This window comes from Halichoerus grypus, chromosome 7 (genome assembly GCF_964656455.1).
Source record: "Halichoerus grypus chromosome 7, mHalGry1.hap1.1, whole genome shotgun sequence".
NCBI lineage: Eukaryota > Metazoa > Chordata > Mammalia > Carnivora > Phocidae > Halichoerus > Halichoerus grypus.
Genome location: NC_135718.1, coordinates 102,875,143 through 102,895,481, shown reverse-complemented (window position 1 = coordinate 102,895,481; position 20,339 = coordinate 102,875,143). Strand labels below are relative to the sequence as shown.

At 36.0% G+C, this 20,339-nt stretch overlaps 1 pseudogene across 1 annotated transcript in view; it reads right to left on the bottom strand.

Annotated features, from left to right (window-relative positions):
- LOC118523490 (elongation factor 1-alpha 1-like) overlaps positions 1 to 20,339 on the bottom strand; it is a 326,251-nt pseudogene that overhangs the window by 223,090 nt on the left and 82,822 nt on the right. The window lies entirely within an intron of this gene.

Sequence of the window (20,339 nt, the reverse complement as noted above, 5' to 3'; positions counted from 1 at the left end):
ACAAACACTGCTCTGCTCGCTTTCTTCAGTGTCACCTCAACACTCTCAGCAGTCAGAATCTCATAAGAGAGAAAAGCTGGAGCATTATAGTCAGCTATGAGACCACCGGATTTCAGCTGTACGATAAAAAAAAATGTTGTTATCAGTGTTATGATGCTTAGGGGGAAAACAATCATGAAGTTAAATGTGAAGCAAAAAATTCAACATAGACTTGGCTCTGAGGATAGCCGATTCTGACTAGTGGGAGTAGAATGAGATGAACATAGTACTTGTAAACTCAAGCCTTAGGAGTTAAATCTGGGGTTTGGGTGTTACTGTGTGATTATCTAATGTTAGTAAAGCCATTCATTCATCCACCCATCCCTCCATCCAGTGTTCACTGAGAATAATCTATGGACCAGGCCTTAGGTAGGTTTTGGGTATAAAGAGATTAAAAAAAAGAAAGAAAAGAAAAAAAATCACCACTATATGTATACATAAGCAGATGATTATACTGTGGAATGGTAAGTGCTATAATATGGATAAATATGATGAGGTTTGAGAGTAAATCGAAGAGGCACTTAACTAAGATGAGAAGGTCAAGGGATAATTTCTCTAGAAAGTAGTGCCTAGTGGAATTTTAGAGGATGATAAGAGTTGGCCAGCAGAAGATTAAGAAGGAGAAAAACTGAACGGTTTTGTCTAATACTTGCCTCTCTGATATTGGTACTTCTAGAAAGCAGATTTCTGCCATGAGCCAGGACCTATATTAGCCTATTTTGAGGTAATGGCTTCCCCTGAGCAGGGAACCAAAAGAAGCATACCAAGACCCCAAGAACCCTTCTCAAGTACAAAGAAGAAGACTGTTATTTGTAAAGGTTGGAACCTTTCGGTATCTGAACAGCACTGACCCTCCTCATATAACCCTAAGACTGTCTCTTAGCTGGAGAGACTTGTAGGTATCAGAAGGAATACTTTTTAGAGCTTAGATAACTTCTCTGAACAAATCCTCAAGCCATACTTGAATAACCATTATGTCCAGTGTTGAGCTTAGGTAATAAGCTTGAGAATATAACCCACGATCCCTAATAAATTTTCTACTGGTTAGGGGCTACCCAAACACCTTCTGTTGATTTTTTTTTTTTTTACATTGCTTGGCACCAAAGAGAGAAAGAAACGTGCAAGTGAATGAACCTGAATATATACTACTCTTCATATTCCTCAGTATTTAAAAAAAAATTCCAACAATGTTATTGCTATATCCATTCAATATGGATACCATGCATTCATTAAATATTATTTTGTAAATTATTTAAAGAATATGGTAGTTATGCTATACTAAGTGTAAAAAGCTATATAACTACACAAAATGTATGATTTTAAATTTGTATATGTAAAAAAGGTATCCATTTTCTTCTCCTTCAATGTCTTACCCCTTGATGACTGGCCCAGGTATTGCTATGGAGGCAGCTCACAGCCAAGAATACACAAATAGATGTTATGTTCCAAGATTAAACTTCTAAGTTCAAAAGCTATCTGTTGCAGATTTCACAAAGAGGGTCATGCCACCAAATGTTATAGCAACCTCCCTTTTCCTGTATAGCTAAAATGGCTGGAGTTGGGGAAAATAATTTGCAGCAAGGGAAAATATTAGGAGAACATCTGTGAGGACAAGCCTTCTCGCGGTTACCCAGTGTGTCAGCGGTCACAGCTCCTCTTCATGTCCCACTCCTGCCTCCCATCTCTGCAGAGTGAGGCACATATGACCTTGATTTAACATGAAGCTAGACCATGTTATGGAGGGAGTAACAGGCAAGGAGTGGCTACCTACCCCAAAAGACTGGTGGGGGGAGGGAAGATAAACCTGAACGGGGGGACACTTATTTTCCCCTCATCTTTACTGAGACATACTTTACATATAGCACTGTGTAAGTTTAAGGTGTACAAGTGATGATTTGATACACATATATTGCAAAATGGTTACCATCACAATGTTAACACCTGAATCATGTTACCTAATTACCATTTTGTGTGTGTGTGTGGTGAGAACACTTAAGATCTACTCTTTTAACAACTTCTAAAAATGTAATATACTATTTTTAACTATAATCACTATGCTGTACATTAGATCCCCAGGACTACGCATCTTATATCTAGGTGTTTGTACTCTTTGACCAACATTTTCCCTTTTTCCACACCAGTCAGCCCCTGGTAACCACCATTCTAGTGTCTGTTTCTATGAGTTTGGCTTTTTAAAATTCCATATCTAAGTGATATTATGCAGTATTTGTCTTTCTTTGACTTATTTCCCTTAGGATAATGCCCTCAAGGTCATCCATATTGTCACAAATAGTAGGACTTTCTTCTTTCTCATGGCTGAATAATATTGTATATATATAGTACTGCTTATTTTTATTCGTTCCTATTTTAATGGACACTTAGGTTGTTTACATATTTTGGCTGTTGTGAATAATGCTGCAAGGAAATGGGAGTATAGACATCTCTTTGAGATCCTGTTTTAATTTCCATATATATATGAATATTTTTTAAATTTATATATATATGTATATATATACATATATGTATATCCCAGAAGTGGTAATGCTGGATCATATAATAGTTCTATTTTTAATTTTTTCAGGAACCTCCATACTATTTTCCATAGTGGCTGTACCAATTTATATTCCTATCAATGGTGCAAAAGGATTCCCTTTTCTCTACATCTTCCCAACCCTTTTTATTTCTTGTCTTTTTGATGATAGCATTCTAACAGGTGTGAGGTGTGAGGTGATAGCTCATTGTGGTTTTGATTTGCATTTCTTTGATGAATTGTGATTTTAGGACCTTTTCAAGAAGCTTTTGGCCGGTGATGGGTATTAAAGAGGGCACATATTGCATGGAGTGTTATATGCAAACAATGAATCATGGAACACTACATCAAAAACTAATGATGTAATGTATGGTGATTAACATAACATAATAAAATAAAAAAACAACTAATGATGTACTGTATGGTAACTAACATAACATAATAAAATAAAATAAAAAAAAGTACCTGTTGGCTACTTGTATGTCTTCTTTGGAAAAATATCTGTTCAGTTCCTTTATCCATTTTTAATTAGATTTTTTGCTGTTGAGTTGTGTGTTATTTATATATTTTGGATATTAACCCCTTATCAGATCCATGATTTAAATATTTTCTACCATTCCCTAGGTTGCCTTTTCATCATGTTGATGGCTTCCTTTGCTGTGCAGAGCTTTTTATTTGATGTAGCTTCACTTGTTATTTTGCTTTTGTTGCATTTGCTTTTTTTTTTTTTTTAAGATTTTGTTTATTTGACAGAGAGAGATACACAGCGAGAGAGAGAACACAAGCGGGGGGAGTGGGAGAGGGAGAAGCAGGCTTCCCTCGGAGCAGGGAGCCCGATGCGGGGCTCGATCCCAGGACCCTGGGATCGTGACCTGAGTTGAAGGCAGATGCTTAACGACTGAGCCACCCAGGCGCCACCTTGTTGCATTTGCTCTTAATGTCAAATCCAAAAAAATCATTTCCAAGACTGATGTTAAGTAGCTTGCTCCTTAAATGCTTTCTTCTAAAAGTTTTATGGTTTCAGGTCTTACATTCAAGTCTTTAATCCATTTTGAATTTATTTTTGTGCATAGTGTAAGATAGTGGTCCAGTTTCATTCTTTTGCATGTGGCTGCCCTGCTTTCCCAACACAATTTATTGAAGACACTGTTTTTTCTCCACTGTATATTCTTGGCTCCTTTGTTGTAAATTAATTGACCATACATGTGTGAGTTTATTTCTGGGCTCTCTATTATGTTCCATGGATTTATGTATCTATTTTTATGTCAATATCATACTGTTTTGATTGCTAAAGCTTTATAATATAGTTTGAAATCAGGAAATGTGATGTCTTTAGCTTTGTTTTTCTTTCTCAAGATTGCTCTATTTGTGGTCTTTTGTGGTTCTATACAAATTATAGGATTTTTAAAAAGATTTTATTTATTTATTTGACCAAGAAGAGAGAGAGAGCACAAGCAGGGGGAGTGGCAGGCAGAGAGAGAAGCAGGCTCCCCACCGACCAAGGAGCCTGATGTGGGACTCAATCCCAGGTCCCTGGTATCATGACCTGAGCCGAAAGGCAGATGCTTAACTGACTGAGTCACCCTAACGTCCCCAAATTTTAAGATTTAAAAAAAATTTCTGTGAAAGATTCTATTGGAATTTTTTTTAGGAATTATTGAATCTGTAAATTGCTTTGAGCAATATGGACATTTTGACAATATTAATACATTCAAACCATGAGCATGGGATATTTTCCCATTTATTTGTGTCTTCTTCAATTTTCTTCAATGTCTTATAGTTTTCAGCATACAGATCTTTCATCTCCTTGGTTAATTTTTTTCCTAAGTATTTTATTCTTTTTGATGCAATTGTAAATACCATTGTTTTCTTAATTGCTTTTCTGATAGTTCATTGTTAGTGGTTAGAAACACAATTGACTTTTGTATACTGATTTTGTGTCATGCAACTTTACTGAACTCATTTATTAGTTCTAAGAGTTTTTCTGATGGAGTCATTTTTTTTTTTACGTCAAATACGTATTTTTTTATTATTATGTTAAGTTAGCCACCATACAGTACATCATTAGTTTTTGATGAAGTATTCAATGATTTATTAGTTGTGTATACCACCCAGTGCTCATCACCAACACAAGCCCTCCTTAATACCCATCACCAAGCTACCCCATCCTTTCACCCCTCTCCCTTCTGAAACCCTCAGTTTGTTTATAGCAGCAAAGTCCACAATAGCCAAACTGTGGAAAGAGCCGAGATGCCCTTCAACAGATGAACAGATAAAGAAAATGTGGTTCATATATACAATGGAATATTCCTCAGCCATTAGAAAGGATGAATACCCACCATTTGCATTGACATGGCTGGAACTGGAGGGGATTATGCTAAGTGATGGAGTCTTTAGAGTTTTCTATATATAATGTCATGTTATCTGCAAGTAGAGACAATTTTACTTATTTCTTTCCAATTTGGATGCCACTTATGTGTGTACATATGTATGCCTAATTGCTCTGGCTAAGACTTTTAGTACTATGTTGAATAAAGGTAGTGAAAGTGGACATCTTCTTCTTATATATGATCTTAGAAGAAAAGCTTTTGGCTTTTCACCATTGAATATAATGTTATCTGTGGGCTTGGAGTGTATGGCCTTTACCATGTTGAGATATGTTCCTTCTATACTCAGTTTGTTGAGAGTATTTTTTTATTATGAAAGAATGTTGAATTTTGTTAAATGTTTTTTCTGCATCTATTGAGATGATCATATGATTTTTATTCTTCATTTTGTTAATGTGGTGTATCACATTAAATTGATTTGTAGATTCTGAACCATCCTTGAATCCCTGGAATAAATCCTATGTATTCATGGTGTGTGATCCTTTTAATGTACTGTTGAATTTGATTTCTTAATATTTTTGAGGATTTTTGCATCTATATTCATCAGGAATATTGGTCAAAAATACTCTTTTCTTGTAGTGTTATTGTCTACTTTTGGTAACAGGGTAAATGCTGGCCATAAAATGAGTTTGGAAGTGTTTCCTCCTCATCTATTTTTTTTTTTTTTAAAGGAGTTTGAGAATGATTGATATTAATTCCTTAATGTTTGGTAGAATGCAACAGTAAAGCCATCTGGTCCTGAACTACCTTTTGTTGGAAATTTTTTTTTTGTTACTGATTCAACCTCCTTACTAGCAACTGGTCTGTTCAGCTATTTTTTTTTCTTCTTTATTCAGTCTTGGTATGTTGTACATTTCTAAAAATTTGTCCATTTCTCTTAGGTTGTCCAATTTGTTGCCATATAATTGGATATAGTTTTCTCTTAGGATCCTTTGTATCTTTATGGTATCAATTATATGTCTCTTCTTCCATTTACAATTCTATTTATCTGAGGCTTCTCTCTTCTTTTCCTGGTTAGTCTAGCTAAAGGTTTTCTATTTTGTTCATCTTTATTTCATCTCATTTATTTTCACTGTGATCGTTGCTATTTTCTTTCTCCTGCTAAATTTGGGTTTACTTTGTTCTCTTTCAAGTTATGTAAGGTATAAAACTGGGTTGTTTATTGAGATCTTTCTTTTTTCTTTATGTATGTGTTTATCACTATAAACTTTTCTCTTAGAATTACTTTTGCTGCATCCCATAATTTTGATTTGTTGTTTGTCCATATTCATTTGTCTCAAGCTATTTTGATTTCTTTTTTGATCCACTGGTTGTTCAGGAGCATATTGCTTAATCTCCATGTACTCTGAATTTTCTAGTTTTCTTCTTGTATTGATTTCTGGTTTCTTAACATGATGGTCAGAAGAGATACTTGATATAGTTTTAATCTTCTTAAATGTATTAGGACTTTTTCTGTGGCCTACCATATGATCTGTCCTTGAGAACGTCCCATGTATGCCTGAGAAGAATGTTCATTCTGCTGCTGCTGAATGTTCTGTAATATCTGTTAGGTCCATCTGGTCTACTGTGTAGTTTTTGTTTCCTTGTTGATTTTCTTTCCAGATGAACTATCCATTGTTGAAAGTGGGGTTCTCATGTCCCTTGCTATTATTTTGTCACTGTTTACTTCTCCTTTCAGGTCTGTTAATATTTGCTTTATATATTTTAGTTGTTCCTATGTTGGGTATATAAAAGTGTACAAATATTATATCCTCTTTTTTTTTTTTTTTAAGATTTTATTATTTATTTGACAGAGAGAGACACAGCAAGAGGGGGACCACAAGCAGGGGGAGTGTGAGAGGGAGAAGCAGGCATCCTGCTGAGCAGGGAGCCCGATGCAGGGTTCAATCCCAGGACCCTGGGATCATGACCTGAGCTGAAGGCAGACACTTAATGACTGAGCCACCCAGGTGCCCAAATCTTATATCCTCTTGATGAATTGACCCTTTTATCATTATATAATGACCTTCTTTATCTCTTATTACAGTCTTTCATTTAAAATTTATTTTATTAAAACAATAAAAATAAAATAACAGTATTTTATTCTGCTTTCTTTTGACTTCCATTTTTATGGAACATCTTTCAGTCTGTGTGTGTACTTAAAGCTGAAGTGAGTCTCTCTTTTTTTTTAAATTTTAATTCCACTATTGCTAACATGCAGTGTTATATTAGTTTTAGGTATATAATTCAGTGATTCAACAGTTCTATACATTATTCAGTGCTCATCATGGTAAGTGTACTCTTAATCCTCTTCACCTATTTCACCCATCCCCCACCCTTCTCCCCTCTGGTAACCATCTGTTTGTTCTCTATAGTTAGTCTGTTTTTCTGTCTCTTTTTTCCTTTGTTCATTTGTTTTTTTTCTTAAATTCCTTATATGAGTGAAATCATATGAAATGGTATTTGTCTTTCCCTAACTGACTTATTTTGCTTAACATTATACTCCCTGGCTCCATCCATGTTGTTGCAAATGGCAAGATTTTGTTCCTTTTTATGGCTGAGTAATATTCCATTGTATACATATACCATAACTTCTTTATCTATTTGTCTATGGATGGACACTTAGGCTGCTTCCATAATTTGGCTATTGTAAGTAATGCTGCAATAAACATAGAGGTGAATATATCTTTTTGAATTAGCGTTTTTGTATTCTTTGCGTAAATACACAGTAGTGGAATTATTGGATCATATAGTAATTGTGTTCTTAATTTTTTGAGGAGCCTTCATACTGTTTTCCAGAGTGGCTGCATTTCTCCACATGCTCACCCACATGAAGAAAGTCTCTCGTAGGCAACATATAGATGGGTCTTATTTTTTAATCTATTCAGCCAGTCTCTGTGTTTTGATTGGAAAGTTTAGTCCATTTAATATCTACCTATAACACTGCATGTTAGCAATACTGGAATTAAAATTTAAATTAAGCCTGTTAACAATTGTATTTTTTTTTGGTATTGATGTTGTGGGTCTCATGGATGCAAGCCCCACTGGCTTCAAAGTGAGGTGTTTTGAAGAACGACCCCTCAGGTGGGAGTCTTCAAATTTGGGGTGCTGGATGTGGAGTCCAAACCCTTCATTCCTCATGGAGAAGCTGGGAGGTGGGGGTTCCCTCCAAATTGTATGGTGCTATGCTAGGGGTGGGGTTTATGATGAGAATGTGTCTTAGCATTTCCTACCAGGTTCAATATGGGTTTTTTTCTCATTCACCCAATGTGTAGAAGTTGCTCAGATAGTTTCCAGATTTCTTTCAGAGGGAATTGCTTTATGTGTAGCTGTGCACTTGATGTGTCCGTAGGAGGAAGTGAGTTTAGGAGCCTCCTATGTCACCATCTTGTATCAGAACTAGCACTGCAACACTTTCTAAGTAAGTATTTATTATTTAGAGAAATACTAGTGGTTCATCAAGAGTTTTAAGTAGTGTCCACAGTTCCCTCATTGGAAAGATGAAGGAGTTAAAATAATTGTTTCCAGCTTTTACATTCTAGGCTTACAAGATGACAAAAGAACATCCTAAGGATCCCATCTATACACTCACATTTTAGACTCAAAAGTGTCCAGATTCTCTGCATTTCATTTAGATATGTGAACTTAGCAACTAAATAATCACTTTACAAATTTGGCCACTTTATAGTTTTATTATTTTCCCATCATAAAATAATAGGTGTGGTGTGTAGTTGCCTGACTCCAAGCTATATTATAAAGCTGTGATCACCAAGACAGCATGGTATTGGCACAAAAACAGACACAGAGATCAATGGAACAGAATAGAGTCTCCAGAAATGGACCCTTGACTCTATGGTCAACTAATCTTTGACAAATCAGGAAAAAATATCCAATAGAAAAAAGACAGTCTCTTCAATAAATGGTGCTAGGAAAATTGGACAGCTACATATAGAAGAATGAAACTGGACCATTCTTTTACACCGTATACAAAGATAAGCTCGAAATGGATGAAAGACCTCAATGTGAGACAGGAATCCATCAAAATCCTAGAGGAGAACATAGGCAGTAACTTCTTTGACATCAGCCACAGCAACTTCTTTCAAGACACATCTCCAAAGGCAAGGGAAACAAAAGCAAAAATGAACTTTTGGGATTTCATCAAGATAAAAAGCTTCTGCACAGCAAAGGAAACAGTCAAAAAAACTAAGAGGCAGCCCACAGAATGGAAGAAGATATTTGCAAATGGCATTACAGATAAAGGGCTGATATCCAAGATCTATAAAGAACTTCTCAAACTCAACACCCAAAAAACAAATAATCAAGTCAAAAATTGGGCAGAAGACATTAACAGACACTTCTCCAAAGAAAACACAAATGGCTAACAGACACATGAAAAAATGTTCAACATCATTAGCCATCAGGGAAATTCAAATCAAAACCACAATGAGATACCACCTTACACCAGTTAGAATAACAAAAATTAACAAGGCAGGAAACAACAAATATTGGCGAGGATGTGGAGAAAGGGGAACCCTCTTACACTGTTGGTGGGAATGCAAGCTGGTACAGCTACTCTGGAAAAACAGTTGGAGGTTCCTCAAAAATTAAGAATAGAGCTATCCTATGACCTAGCAATTGCACTACTAGGGATTTACCCCAAAGATACAGATGTAGTGAAAAGAAGGGGCACATGCACCCCAATGTTCATAGCAGCAATGTCCACAATAGCCAAACTGTGGAAGGAGCTGAGATGCCCTTCAACAGATGAATGGATAAAGAAGATGTGGTCCATATATACAATGGAATATCATTCAGTCATCAGAAAGGATGAATACCCACCATTTGCATTGACATGGATGGAATGGAGGGAATCATGCTAAGTGAAATAAGTCAAGTAGAGAAAGACAATTATCATATGGTTTCAGTCATATGTGGAACATAAGGAATATCATGAAGGACAATAGAGGAAGGAAGGGAAAACTGAAGGGGTGGGGAATCAGAGAGGGAGACAAACCATGAGAGACTATGGACTCTGGGAAAGAAACTCAGGGTTTAAGAGGGGAGGGGACAGGGGGATGGTGTAGCCAGGTGATGGGTATTAAGGGGGGCAAGTGTTGTGATGAGCACTGGGTGTTATACACAACTAATGAATTATTGAACACTGCATCAAAAACTAATGATGTACTGTATGGTGGCTAACTTAACATAATGAAAAAAAAAATATGTGTGATGTGTATATGTGAATGTGCGTGTAGGGGAGGATTCCATAGAGAAACACAGAAAACTCTTTGTAACTGAGAATAAAATAAAATAAATGATGAAGTATGAAGTGGCCTTGTGAATTCAACTGCAAAGGCAGGAAAGCATCCTAAATATCTTATACTTGTATAGGACTTTAGAGTTTTCAGACCCAGAATCTGGAATTTTTTTTTTAAATTTTATTTTATTATGTTATATTAGTCACCATACAATACATCATTAGTTTTTGATGTAGTGATCCACGATCCATTGTTTTCGTATAACACCCCATGCTCCATGCAGTATGTGCCATCCTTAATACCCATCACCAGGCTACCCCTCTCCTCAGCCCCCTCCCCTCTAAAACCCTCAGATTATGCTAAGTGAAATAAGTCAAGCAGAGAAAGTCAATTATCATATGGTTTTACTTATTTGTGGAACATAAGGAATAACATGGAGGACATTAGGAGAAAGAAGGGAAAAATGAAGGGGGGGAAATTGGAGGGAGAGATAGAACCATGAGAGACTATGGACTCCTAGAATCTGGAGTGTTTGACCCCTTTGCTAGATTCTTTATACCTTATCAGGGTGCTTTCCTGAAGCTCCTTCTCCTATCTCATCACACAGCAAAGCAATACCAGCTGGGAAGGTATGGCCTCCTCATGTCCACCAGCTCCAAGCCACCATGCAAAACTGAGGTGGACAAATTGCAGCCTGGACTTGGAAAAGGGGAATGATGGAGCCAGAGCCATTTCTCCTTTCCTTGGTTCATTTATTTCAGAAGTCCATGCCATTTAATTTTCTTGTCCATCCACTCACTGACAAATCACATGCTTTATGTGTTCATAGAAATACAACTGGTGGTATGTTTACACATTTCCTACCTTGAACCTAAAATAGTCTTACCCATAGGATGACTTCAAATCTGTATGGTCTAATCCTTATAATGGCTACTCAACTCCTACTTAAAAGATAGAAGGTGATCAATAAATGTTAGCTGCTATTGCTGCCGTGACTGTTGTCAATATTGGCACTATCAGTAGAATCTTCTCACCAGTCTTTGTGCTTTCAGCACATTCATGAATGACTCTAACAGCTATTGAAATAATCTGTCATCTTTGCCACTGTTACTGTACCATCTATCTTCCCTTTGAACCTTCTGGGGCCTCTATTTTCTTCTACATTGAAACTACCACAACTAACCCCTCCATTTGGTTCCTAAATTTTACCTGGCTCTAAATTTCTCTTTTAATTAATACTCCCTCTGACTGTGTTTAGCCGTAAATTTTACTATTATTATTTCATTCTTAAGGTAAATGAAGGATAAAATTAAAAATAGATGCATGCTATATATACAGTGTTGGAATGTAAAGAAAGTTTTTTTTTTTTTTTTTCAGTTGACATTTTCTGCTAAAAGAAATCGAACACCATGGGGGAAATTATGTGATTGGAAATCGTTTTGACATTTCCCACCACAATGAATATTTTTATCCTAATTTAAAATTTGATTTCACATCTGGCTCCATTTGGAAACCTGAGTCATTTTGAGATAAGGAGGAATAAAAGAAAGAATATGAAGTTGAAGACAGAGCAAAAAATATGTCTGTTTAAAAAAGATACTATTATTTACTAAGAGCCTCCCCTTCAAAAGATATATTAGTAGATATCATATTCAGAAGTGGAGCAGGGGCACCTGGGTGACTCAGTCAGTTAAGCCTCCAACTCTTGATCTCAGCTCAGGTCTTGATCTCAGAGTTGTGAGTTCAAGTCCCATGTTGGGCTCCATGCTGGGCATGGAACCTACTTAAAAACAGAAACCAACCAACCAACCAACAGAAAGTATAAAAGAAGTGAAGCACTTCAGGATCCTTAACATTGTAAATTGTTTTCTCATTTTAAAATCCTTCTCCTACCAAAGCTAAATTCAGGTACTTGTTTATGCATCAAGACAGAATGAATAGATTTTAGAGTTAAACAGATCTAGATTTGAATTTGTAGTTTTGTGATTTTGGTTAAATTGTTAAACATTTCTCAACTTCAATGTTCTCATCTGTAGAATGTGACTAACATGGGCTCCTATGTAATGTTATTGTGAAGATTAAAGAAATCTAACAATGCCTGTGAGAGTTTAAACTTTAAACATAGTGCCTAGATTTTAATATATATTTGTTTCCTTGTTTTCACTCTTTATAATTTTCTGTCTTCTTTTTTTATGGTTTACATGTGAAATCAGCACTCAGTGATGTTGCCATCAGAAAGGCTGGTGCCTGACATGATCTATGAATTCACAGGATGAGGGACCAGAAGAGGTTGTAAGAGGCTGTGTACGTGTGAGTAGAAGAATATCCTTATTTTCAGCCAAAAATATTTCCTTTAGGCTTGTTGGGTGATAAAAACCCTGAAGTAATTTGGGCCTTATCTTAGTATAATATTCATAGCTAACTCTTCAAGGTTGTTCTTTCTTTGTTTAGCAAATGGAAACTGCCTGCTAACTTTGGCTGGCACCTTTCCATTGAGCAACATTCCAAAATGTTGCCTGTGATTCAGTGTTTTTTTCCATTGGCACACCAGCCTGAGATTTCCTCTTTACTGTGGAACATCCTACTGTATTCATGGCTAGAGTCATCAAACTGGATAGACGAGTACCTTGGACTGAACAACTCTAGATGCTTTGCCAATTCTCACATGAATTGAATTAACTGGTAGCTCTGGGAAAGTTACATTAAATCATATAAAAAAAGATAAGTGAAACTTATCTTGAAATTGAAACATATTTCAATGCAAGTTTGGAATGAACAAATGTAAAAATAAAAAATCAGCAATTACCAACCAAGTGATTCCTTAAGATCAGAGACCTTGCCTTATTTCTCCTGATTTCTCCATTGCCAAGTAAAGTGCTCAAGAAGCTATAAGACTACACATGTATACACAAACACACACACATGCTTGGGCACACATTAAATATATATTTATACATTATACCATAATACATATTAATATATTATGCTATTTTGAAAATTATCAATATATAACACATACATATTATATATTAACACATTTACTGAATTGCAATTAATTAGCTTAGGGAAATGGTATATTATGAGGTTTTTAAATCTGATTAACCTCTCTTCAGATGTGTATCTCAGCCTAGATATTGCCTCCTTTATAAAGTTTCCCCTTCCCTTGAATGAGGTCAGGTATTTAGTTCTCATCCTATTTCCACACTTTTTTCTGTAGTGGCCTTCTATATTTGTCTCTTTCCTTAACCATCCATAAAAACCAAATCAAACCAAACAAAAAACAATACAAATTTGAAGAATTACTTCCTGTTTGGAATCTGGACTGAAAATAGATTTTCCATTTTGTAAAATGGCACATCACTTCCTATTTAAAACCATCAAATGTCACCTTAGAAGCCATAATGGATGGGCATTGCTGTTAAATCATATCTTGCCCAGTATCACATAAGTCACCAAAGAGGTATGACTTTCACCTACCTATCAACCTAATTGAAATAAGAGGGTCTTAATATTCCTGAGACTAAGCATTCCCCAGATCTCCTGGATTTCCTTGGGCAGCCCTGGCAAAGATGACATATATGACATTTTCCCTTTATATTTTTCTACTTGGTCTTCCCATTTGACAAACTACTACATACCAGCTTCACCAGTGGAGAATGGTCATCACATTTACTGCATTCAACATCCAACTGTGACATGTGTTCATACAGAAATCTATGAGACACTTTATCTTCTGGTTTTCCATTTTTAGCCTTGGCCTTACAAGATTTAATTTAAGTATTCTGGCTCATGGCTAGATTTGTTGGTTTTGGCACTGGGAACCTAAATGAATAAAGAAAGTCTGTGGCTTTTCTAAATAAAATGATTCCAAAATACAACAAAAGGTCATGCTGTTGCCCTTGTTCATTTAGAAAACATTATTGAATATCTTCTATGTACCAAGTGCAATGTTAAGGACTTGAACCCAGATGGACAAGTATTTCCACAGTGGTCATACCAGTTTGCAATCCCACCTATAGTGCACGAGTATTCATTTTTCTCCACATCCTCACCAATACTTGTTTCTTGTGTTTTGATGTTAGCCATTCTGACAGGTGTGAGGTGATATCTCATTGTAGTTTTGATTTGCATCTCCCTGATGATCAGTGATGTTGAGTATTTTCATGTGTCTGTTGGCCATCTAAACATCTTTGGAGAAATGTCTGTTCATATCTTCTGCCCATTTAATAATCCAACTAAAAATATTTTAACTTTAAAATAATTGGATTATTTATTTTTTGGGTGTTGAGTTTTATAAGTTCTTTATATATTTTGGATACTAACTTTTTATTGGATATGTCATTTGCAAATATCTTCTCCCATTCAGCAGATTGTCTTTGAGTTTTGTTGACTGTTTACTTTGCTGTGCAGAGCTTTTTATTTTGATGTAATCCCAATAGTTTATTTTTACTTTTATGTCCCTTGCTTCAGGAGACATATCTAGAAAAATGCTGCTACTGCCAGTGTCAGAGAAATTATTGACTGTGCTTACTTCTAAGATTTTTTTTTTAATTTTTTTATTGTTATGTTAATCCCCATACATTACATCATTAGTTTTAGATATAGTGTTCCATGATTCATTGTTTGTGCATAACACCCAGTGCTCCATGCAGAACGTGCCCTCCTCAATACCCATCACCAGGCTAACCCATCCTCCCACCCCCCTCCCCTCTAGAACCCTCAGTTTGTTTTTCAGAGTCCATCGTCTCTCATGGTTCTTCTCCCCCTCCGATTCTCCCCCTTCGTTCTTCCCCTCCTGCTACATTCTTCTTCTTTTTTTCTTTCTTAACATATATTGCATTATTTGTTTCAGAGGTACAGATCTGAGATTCAACAGTCTTGCACAATTCACAGCGCTTACCAGAGCACATACCCTCCCCAGTGTGCATCACCCAGTCACCCCATCCCTCCCACCCCACCCCCCACTCCAGCAACCCTCAGTTTGTTTCCTGAGCTTAAGAATTCCTCATATCAGTGAGGTCATATGATACATGTCTTTCTCTGTTTGACTTATTTCGCTCAGCATAATACCCTCCAGTTCCATCCACGTCATTGCAAATGGCAAGATCTCATTCCTTTTGATGGCTGCATAATATTCCGTTGTATATATATACCACCTCTTCTTTATCCATTCATCTGTTGATGGACATCTTGGCTCTTTCCATAGTTTGGCTATTGTGGACATTGCTGCTATAAACATCGGGGTGCACGTAGCCTTTCGGGTCCCTACTTTTGAATCTTTGGGGTAAATACCCAGTAGTGCAATTGCTGGATCATATGGTAGCTCTATTTTCAACTTTTTGAGGAACCTCCATACTGTTTTCCAGAGTGGCTGCACCAGCTTGCATTCCCACCAACAGTGTAGGAGGGTTCCCCTTTCTCCGCATCCCCGCCAACATCTGTCATTTCCTGACTTGTTAATTTTAGCCATTCTGACTGGTGTGAGGTGGTATCTCATTGAAGTTTTGATTTGGATTTCCCTGATGCTGAGCGATATTGAACACTTTTTCATGTGTCTGTTGGCCATTTGGATGTCTTCTTTGGAAAAATGTCTGTTCATGTCTTCTGCCCATTTCTTGATTGGATTCTTTGTTCTTTTGGTGTTGAGTTTGGTGAGTTCTTTATAGATTTTGGATACTAGCCCTTTATCTGATATGTCATTTGCAAATATCTTCTCCCATTCTGTCAGTTGTCTTTTGGTTTTGTTGACTGTTTCCTTTGCTTTGCAAAAGCTTTTTATCTTGATGAAGTCCCAATAGTTCATTTTTGCCCTTGCTTCCCTTGCCTTTGGCGATGTTTCTAGGAAGAAGTTGCTGCGGCTGAGGTCGAAGAGGTTGCTGCCAGTGTTCTCCTTTAGGATTTTGATGGACTCCTGTCTCACATTGAGGTCTTTCAACCATTTGGAGTCTATTTTTGTGTGTGGTGTAAGGAAATGGTCCAGTTTCATTCTTCTGCATGTGGCTGTCCAATTTTCCCAACACCATTTGTTGAAGAGACTGTCTTTTTTCCATTGGACATTCTTTCCTGCTTTGTCAAAAATTAGTTGACCATATAGTTGAGGGTCCATTTCTGGGCTCTCTATTCTGTTCCATTGATCTATGTGTCTGTTTTTGTGCCAGTACCATACTGTCTTGATGATGACAGCTTTGTAATAGAGCTGGAAGTCTGGAATTGTGATGCCGCCAGCTTTGCTTTTCTTTTTCAACATTCCATTTTGAGTTTGTGTATGGTGTAAGAAAGTAGTCTGGTTTCATTCTTTTGCATGTAGCTGTCTAGTTTTCCCAACACCATGTGTTGAAAAGACTTTTTACTATTGTATATTCATTCCTCCTTTGTAAAAGATTAGCTGACCATTTATTTGTGGGTTTATTTCTGGGTTTTCTATTCTGTTCCATTGATCTATGTGCCTATTTTTGTGCCGATACCATAATGTTTTGATCACTACAGCTTGTAAAAACATAACTTGAAGTCTGAATTTTGGTTTTCCTTTTCAAGATTGTTTTGGCTATTTGGGGTCTTTTGTGGTTCTATAAAAATTTTAGGATTGTTTGGTCTAGTTCTGTGGAAAATGCTGTTGGTATTTTGATTAAATCTGTAATAGATTGCTTTGCATAGTGTAGATATTTTAACAATATTTTTTCTTCCAACCCATGAGCATGGAATGTCTTTCCATTTCTTTGCATCGTCTTGAGTTTCTTTCATCCGTGTTTTATAGTTTTTAGAGTGCAGGTCTTTTACCTCTTTGGTTAAGTTTATTCCTGGATATTTTATTGTTTTTGATGCAGTTGCAAATGGCATTGTTTTCTTAATTTCACTTTCTGCTGCTTCATTATTAGTGTTCAGGAATGCAACAGATTTCTGTACATTGATTTTGTATCCTGTAACTTTACTGAATTCATTTATCAGTCCCAGTAGTTTTTGGTGGAGTCTTTAGGATTTTCTCTGTATAGTATCATGTCATCTGCAAATAGCGAAAGAAGGAAAACATAATTTTAATTTCAACTATTTCCTAGACCATCCTGATTAGGGTTGTTTTTAGTTCCTTAGAATGATCTGGAGATTGATACAAGAAGTCTCTGTATATCTTTTAAATTTTATTGTAATATAACATATAAATATGTGTATAAATATGTATATTATACACATGTGTGTATAGCTATATATATATTTATGTATAATTAGCTGTACACAATTCTCTTTATTAAATAAGTGCTTATTAATATTAACAGATACTCTTGTTGCCTTTATAAAATTCTGAGTTTAAGACCCTATTTCTGTATCATGTCTATTATCTATCATCTATCTATCTATATCATCTATCTAACTACCATCTATCTATCATCTATTTATCATCTATCTATCTATCTATCTATCTATCTATCTATCATCTATCATCATCATCATCTATTAATCATCTATCATCTATCTATCTATGTAACTTCAAGCTAAATGGGCCTTATTTGTCACAAGAGTGAATACTCTGGTATCTAGAGTAAACAAAATCAGTTGTGCAACATTTCCGAGTTCTGATATATTGAATATTTCTGACTCGGTGTGCTACACCATACACTATCCCAAGGATAAAGTCATGGTAAATAGTGTATAAAAGGAATGTGGCAAGGCATGCAGACCTGAGCAATACAGGATTTTGGACGAATCTGATGTCCATCTAATATTTTCTCACAGATTTTAATATGCATCCCACTCTGTTTCTTCCACACAGCATCCACTTCACATATACTTCAGTGTATAGAGGTAGAAAAATAAGAGGTTTGGAGTCCAAAAGACGGGGATTCAATTCCTGTTCTATCAGTATGGGCTAGTGATTTATCCTCTCAAATGTCAGTCTCATCATTTTTAAATACGGAATGTCAATACAGGGTTGCTTAATGTTCAAATATAATCATTTGTGCACAGAGAAGACACATAATAGGTACCCAATTCATGTTAGTATAATGTGGGCAATAACTGAACTAGAGCCAAGTTTCTATATATCTAACTCATTCCAAATTCAAAACAACAATGAATATAGTTAAAATAGCCTAATCAAGCATATCTTGCATGCTTTTCTTTAAATCCAAAAATGTAGAAAGATTTTCTTTTACTAGTTTTCCCAAATTCCTCATTTTATTAGTTTTCCTGAATTCCTCATCCTCTTGAATGAGAACTACTAGATCCATTAAAAAATTTGGTATTTTGCCTCTGTTCATATTAAGCTTTTAAAATGTTTTCTAACATTTGCTGATGTTTATACCTGTGAATATTTATTCCTCAGGTTTTACTGCTCCCATAAGAAAGAGCTCCTTCCTTTCTCCTCTCAATCCATTTCTAACCTGTGTTCTCAGCTAATTTAGTTTATCTAGATCTTTCTGTTCTCTGAGGCTCTGTCCTTTAGTATTCATTTGGGCATCTGTTTAAGGTTTTAATTTAGTTGTGTGGCAAATTCCTTGACATCTGTGACTTTTTTTTATCCCTGAAGCTCTTAGCACAGTAGAAAGCTGATAGTAAATGTTCAACATGCTTTTGCTAGTTGTACTTAATTTAAGAAAACAATCTCATTCTAAGTATGTGATCCAGTAACAGGTCATAAATACAAAAGCTTGAGTTTGGTGCTCTTGTCAGATCCTAAGATGTCACATCTGAGATGTCAATTCTTACAGCTTACACCAAAAACTAACCAATGGTGACTCATTACTCCAGAATTTCAAAAGTCTTCCTTACTATCACTTGTTCTAACTTGAAGTTCCTTCATTTCTGAATCCTGTTTCATGAAAGGAAGCACTGGAATGTATTCTTCTTGAGATAAGCATGCTATCTTTCTTAAGATACTTTCATAAAGTTAAAAGAATTAATGAGGTTATAGCAGAGCCCAGCCTTAGTTAAGGGTAGAAGGAGGAACTGGATTTTATTTGGAACAGTTCCTCATTTGAATAAATGTTTACTGAAGTGAGTAAGTAGAGGCATTTCCATCTAAAATTTGGAAAAGAGACAGGAGAGGGAGTAGTTCAAAGAAGCAGGAGTCTAAATCTTTTAAATCAATTTTAAATTCTGTGCTTGTGCATTTGCATTACAGACATGATATGAGTACAGGAGTTCTAGGTACAATGTATGGTTCTTCTAGGGTCAGTTTGTTATTCATCTCTGCATCCCAACATCTAGTACAGAGTCCCAGAAACACTGTTGTACCAAAAAATTATTCCTGACTGACTCTGCACTCTTCTTCAGAGACAGTTTATTGATCAAGGTAAAATAAGGCCAAGTTAAAATGTGACAACACAGGCAGAAATATTGCTACAAATAGTGTGATAATAAGAGAAGATGTTAGGTTAGAAGATGGGTAGTATCCCTGAGCTCAGGTTCCCACTCCCCTGTACCCAGTGATTCGTGGTGTGACCCACCATACAACCTCTATTATCTTTAGCTTCTTCAATAAATGAGGATCTTAAATCTCTAAGCCTTTTCCCCCTAATTAAAAAAAATCTTTGATTCTCCCAGATTAAAAAAAAAATTCTTCAAAATATTTTCATTTAAACTCCTTTTATTTAAATGAATTTCAGCTGAATAATGCCCTGCTGTAAATATTTCTTTTAAATCATTATTTTCTAGGATTTTATGATGGATTCCATTTTTATAGTATCTCTAAGAAGGGTGGAAAAGATATAAACACTTATGGAACATCTCATATAAGCCAGATTTTTCTTTTTTTTTTTTAAAGATTTTATTTATTTATTTGACAGAGAGAGACACAGTGAGAGAGGGAACACAAGCAAGGGGGAGTGGGAGAGGGAGAAGCAGGCCTCCCGCGGAGCAGAGAGCCCAATATGGGACTCAATCCCAGGACCCTGGGACCATGACCTGAGCCGAAGGCAGTTGCTCAACAACTGAGCCACCCAGGCGCCCGAGCCAGATTTTTCGTATTTATTTCATTCTCAAGCCTTATGAAGTGGAAATTTTCTCAATTTTAAAATTAAGGACACAGAGAAGTCAAGTGTCATGCTGAAGGCCAGGTCAGAGCTGGACAGTGCCAGGCTCTCCTCTCAGGGCTGACTGATTTAAAAATCCATGTTCTTTCTAGTACATGATGGTGGCATTTTGTAAAAAAAAAAA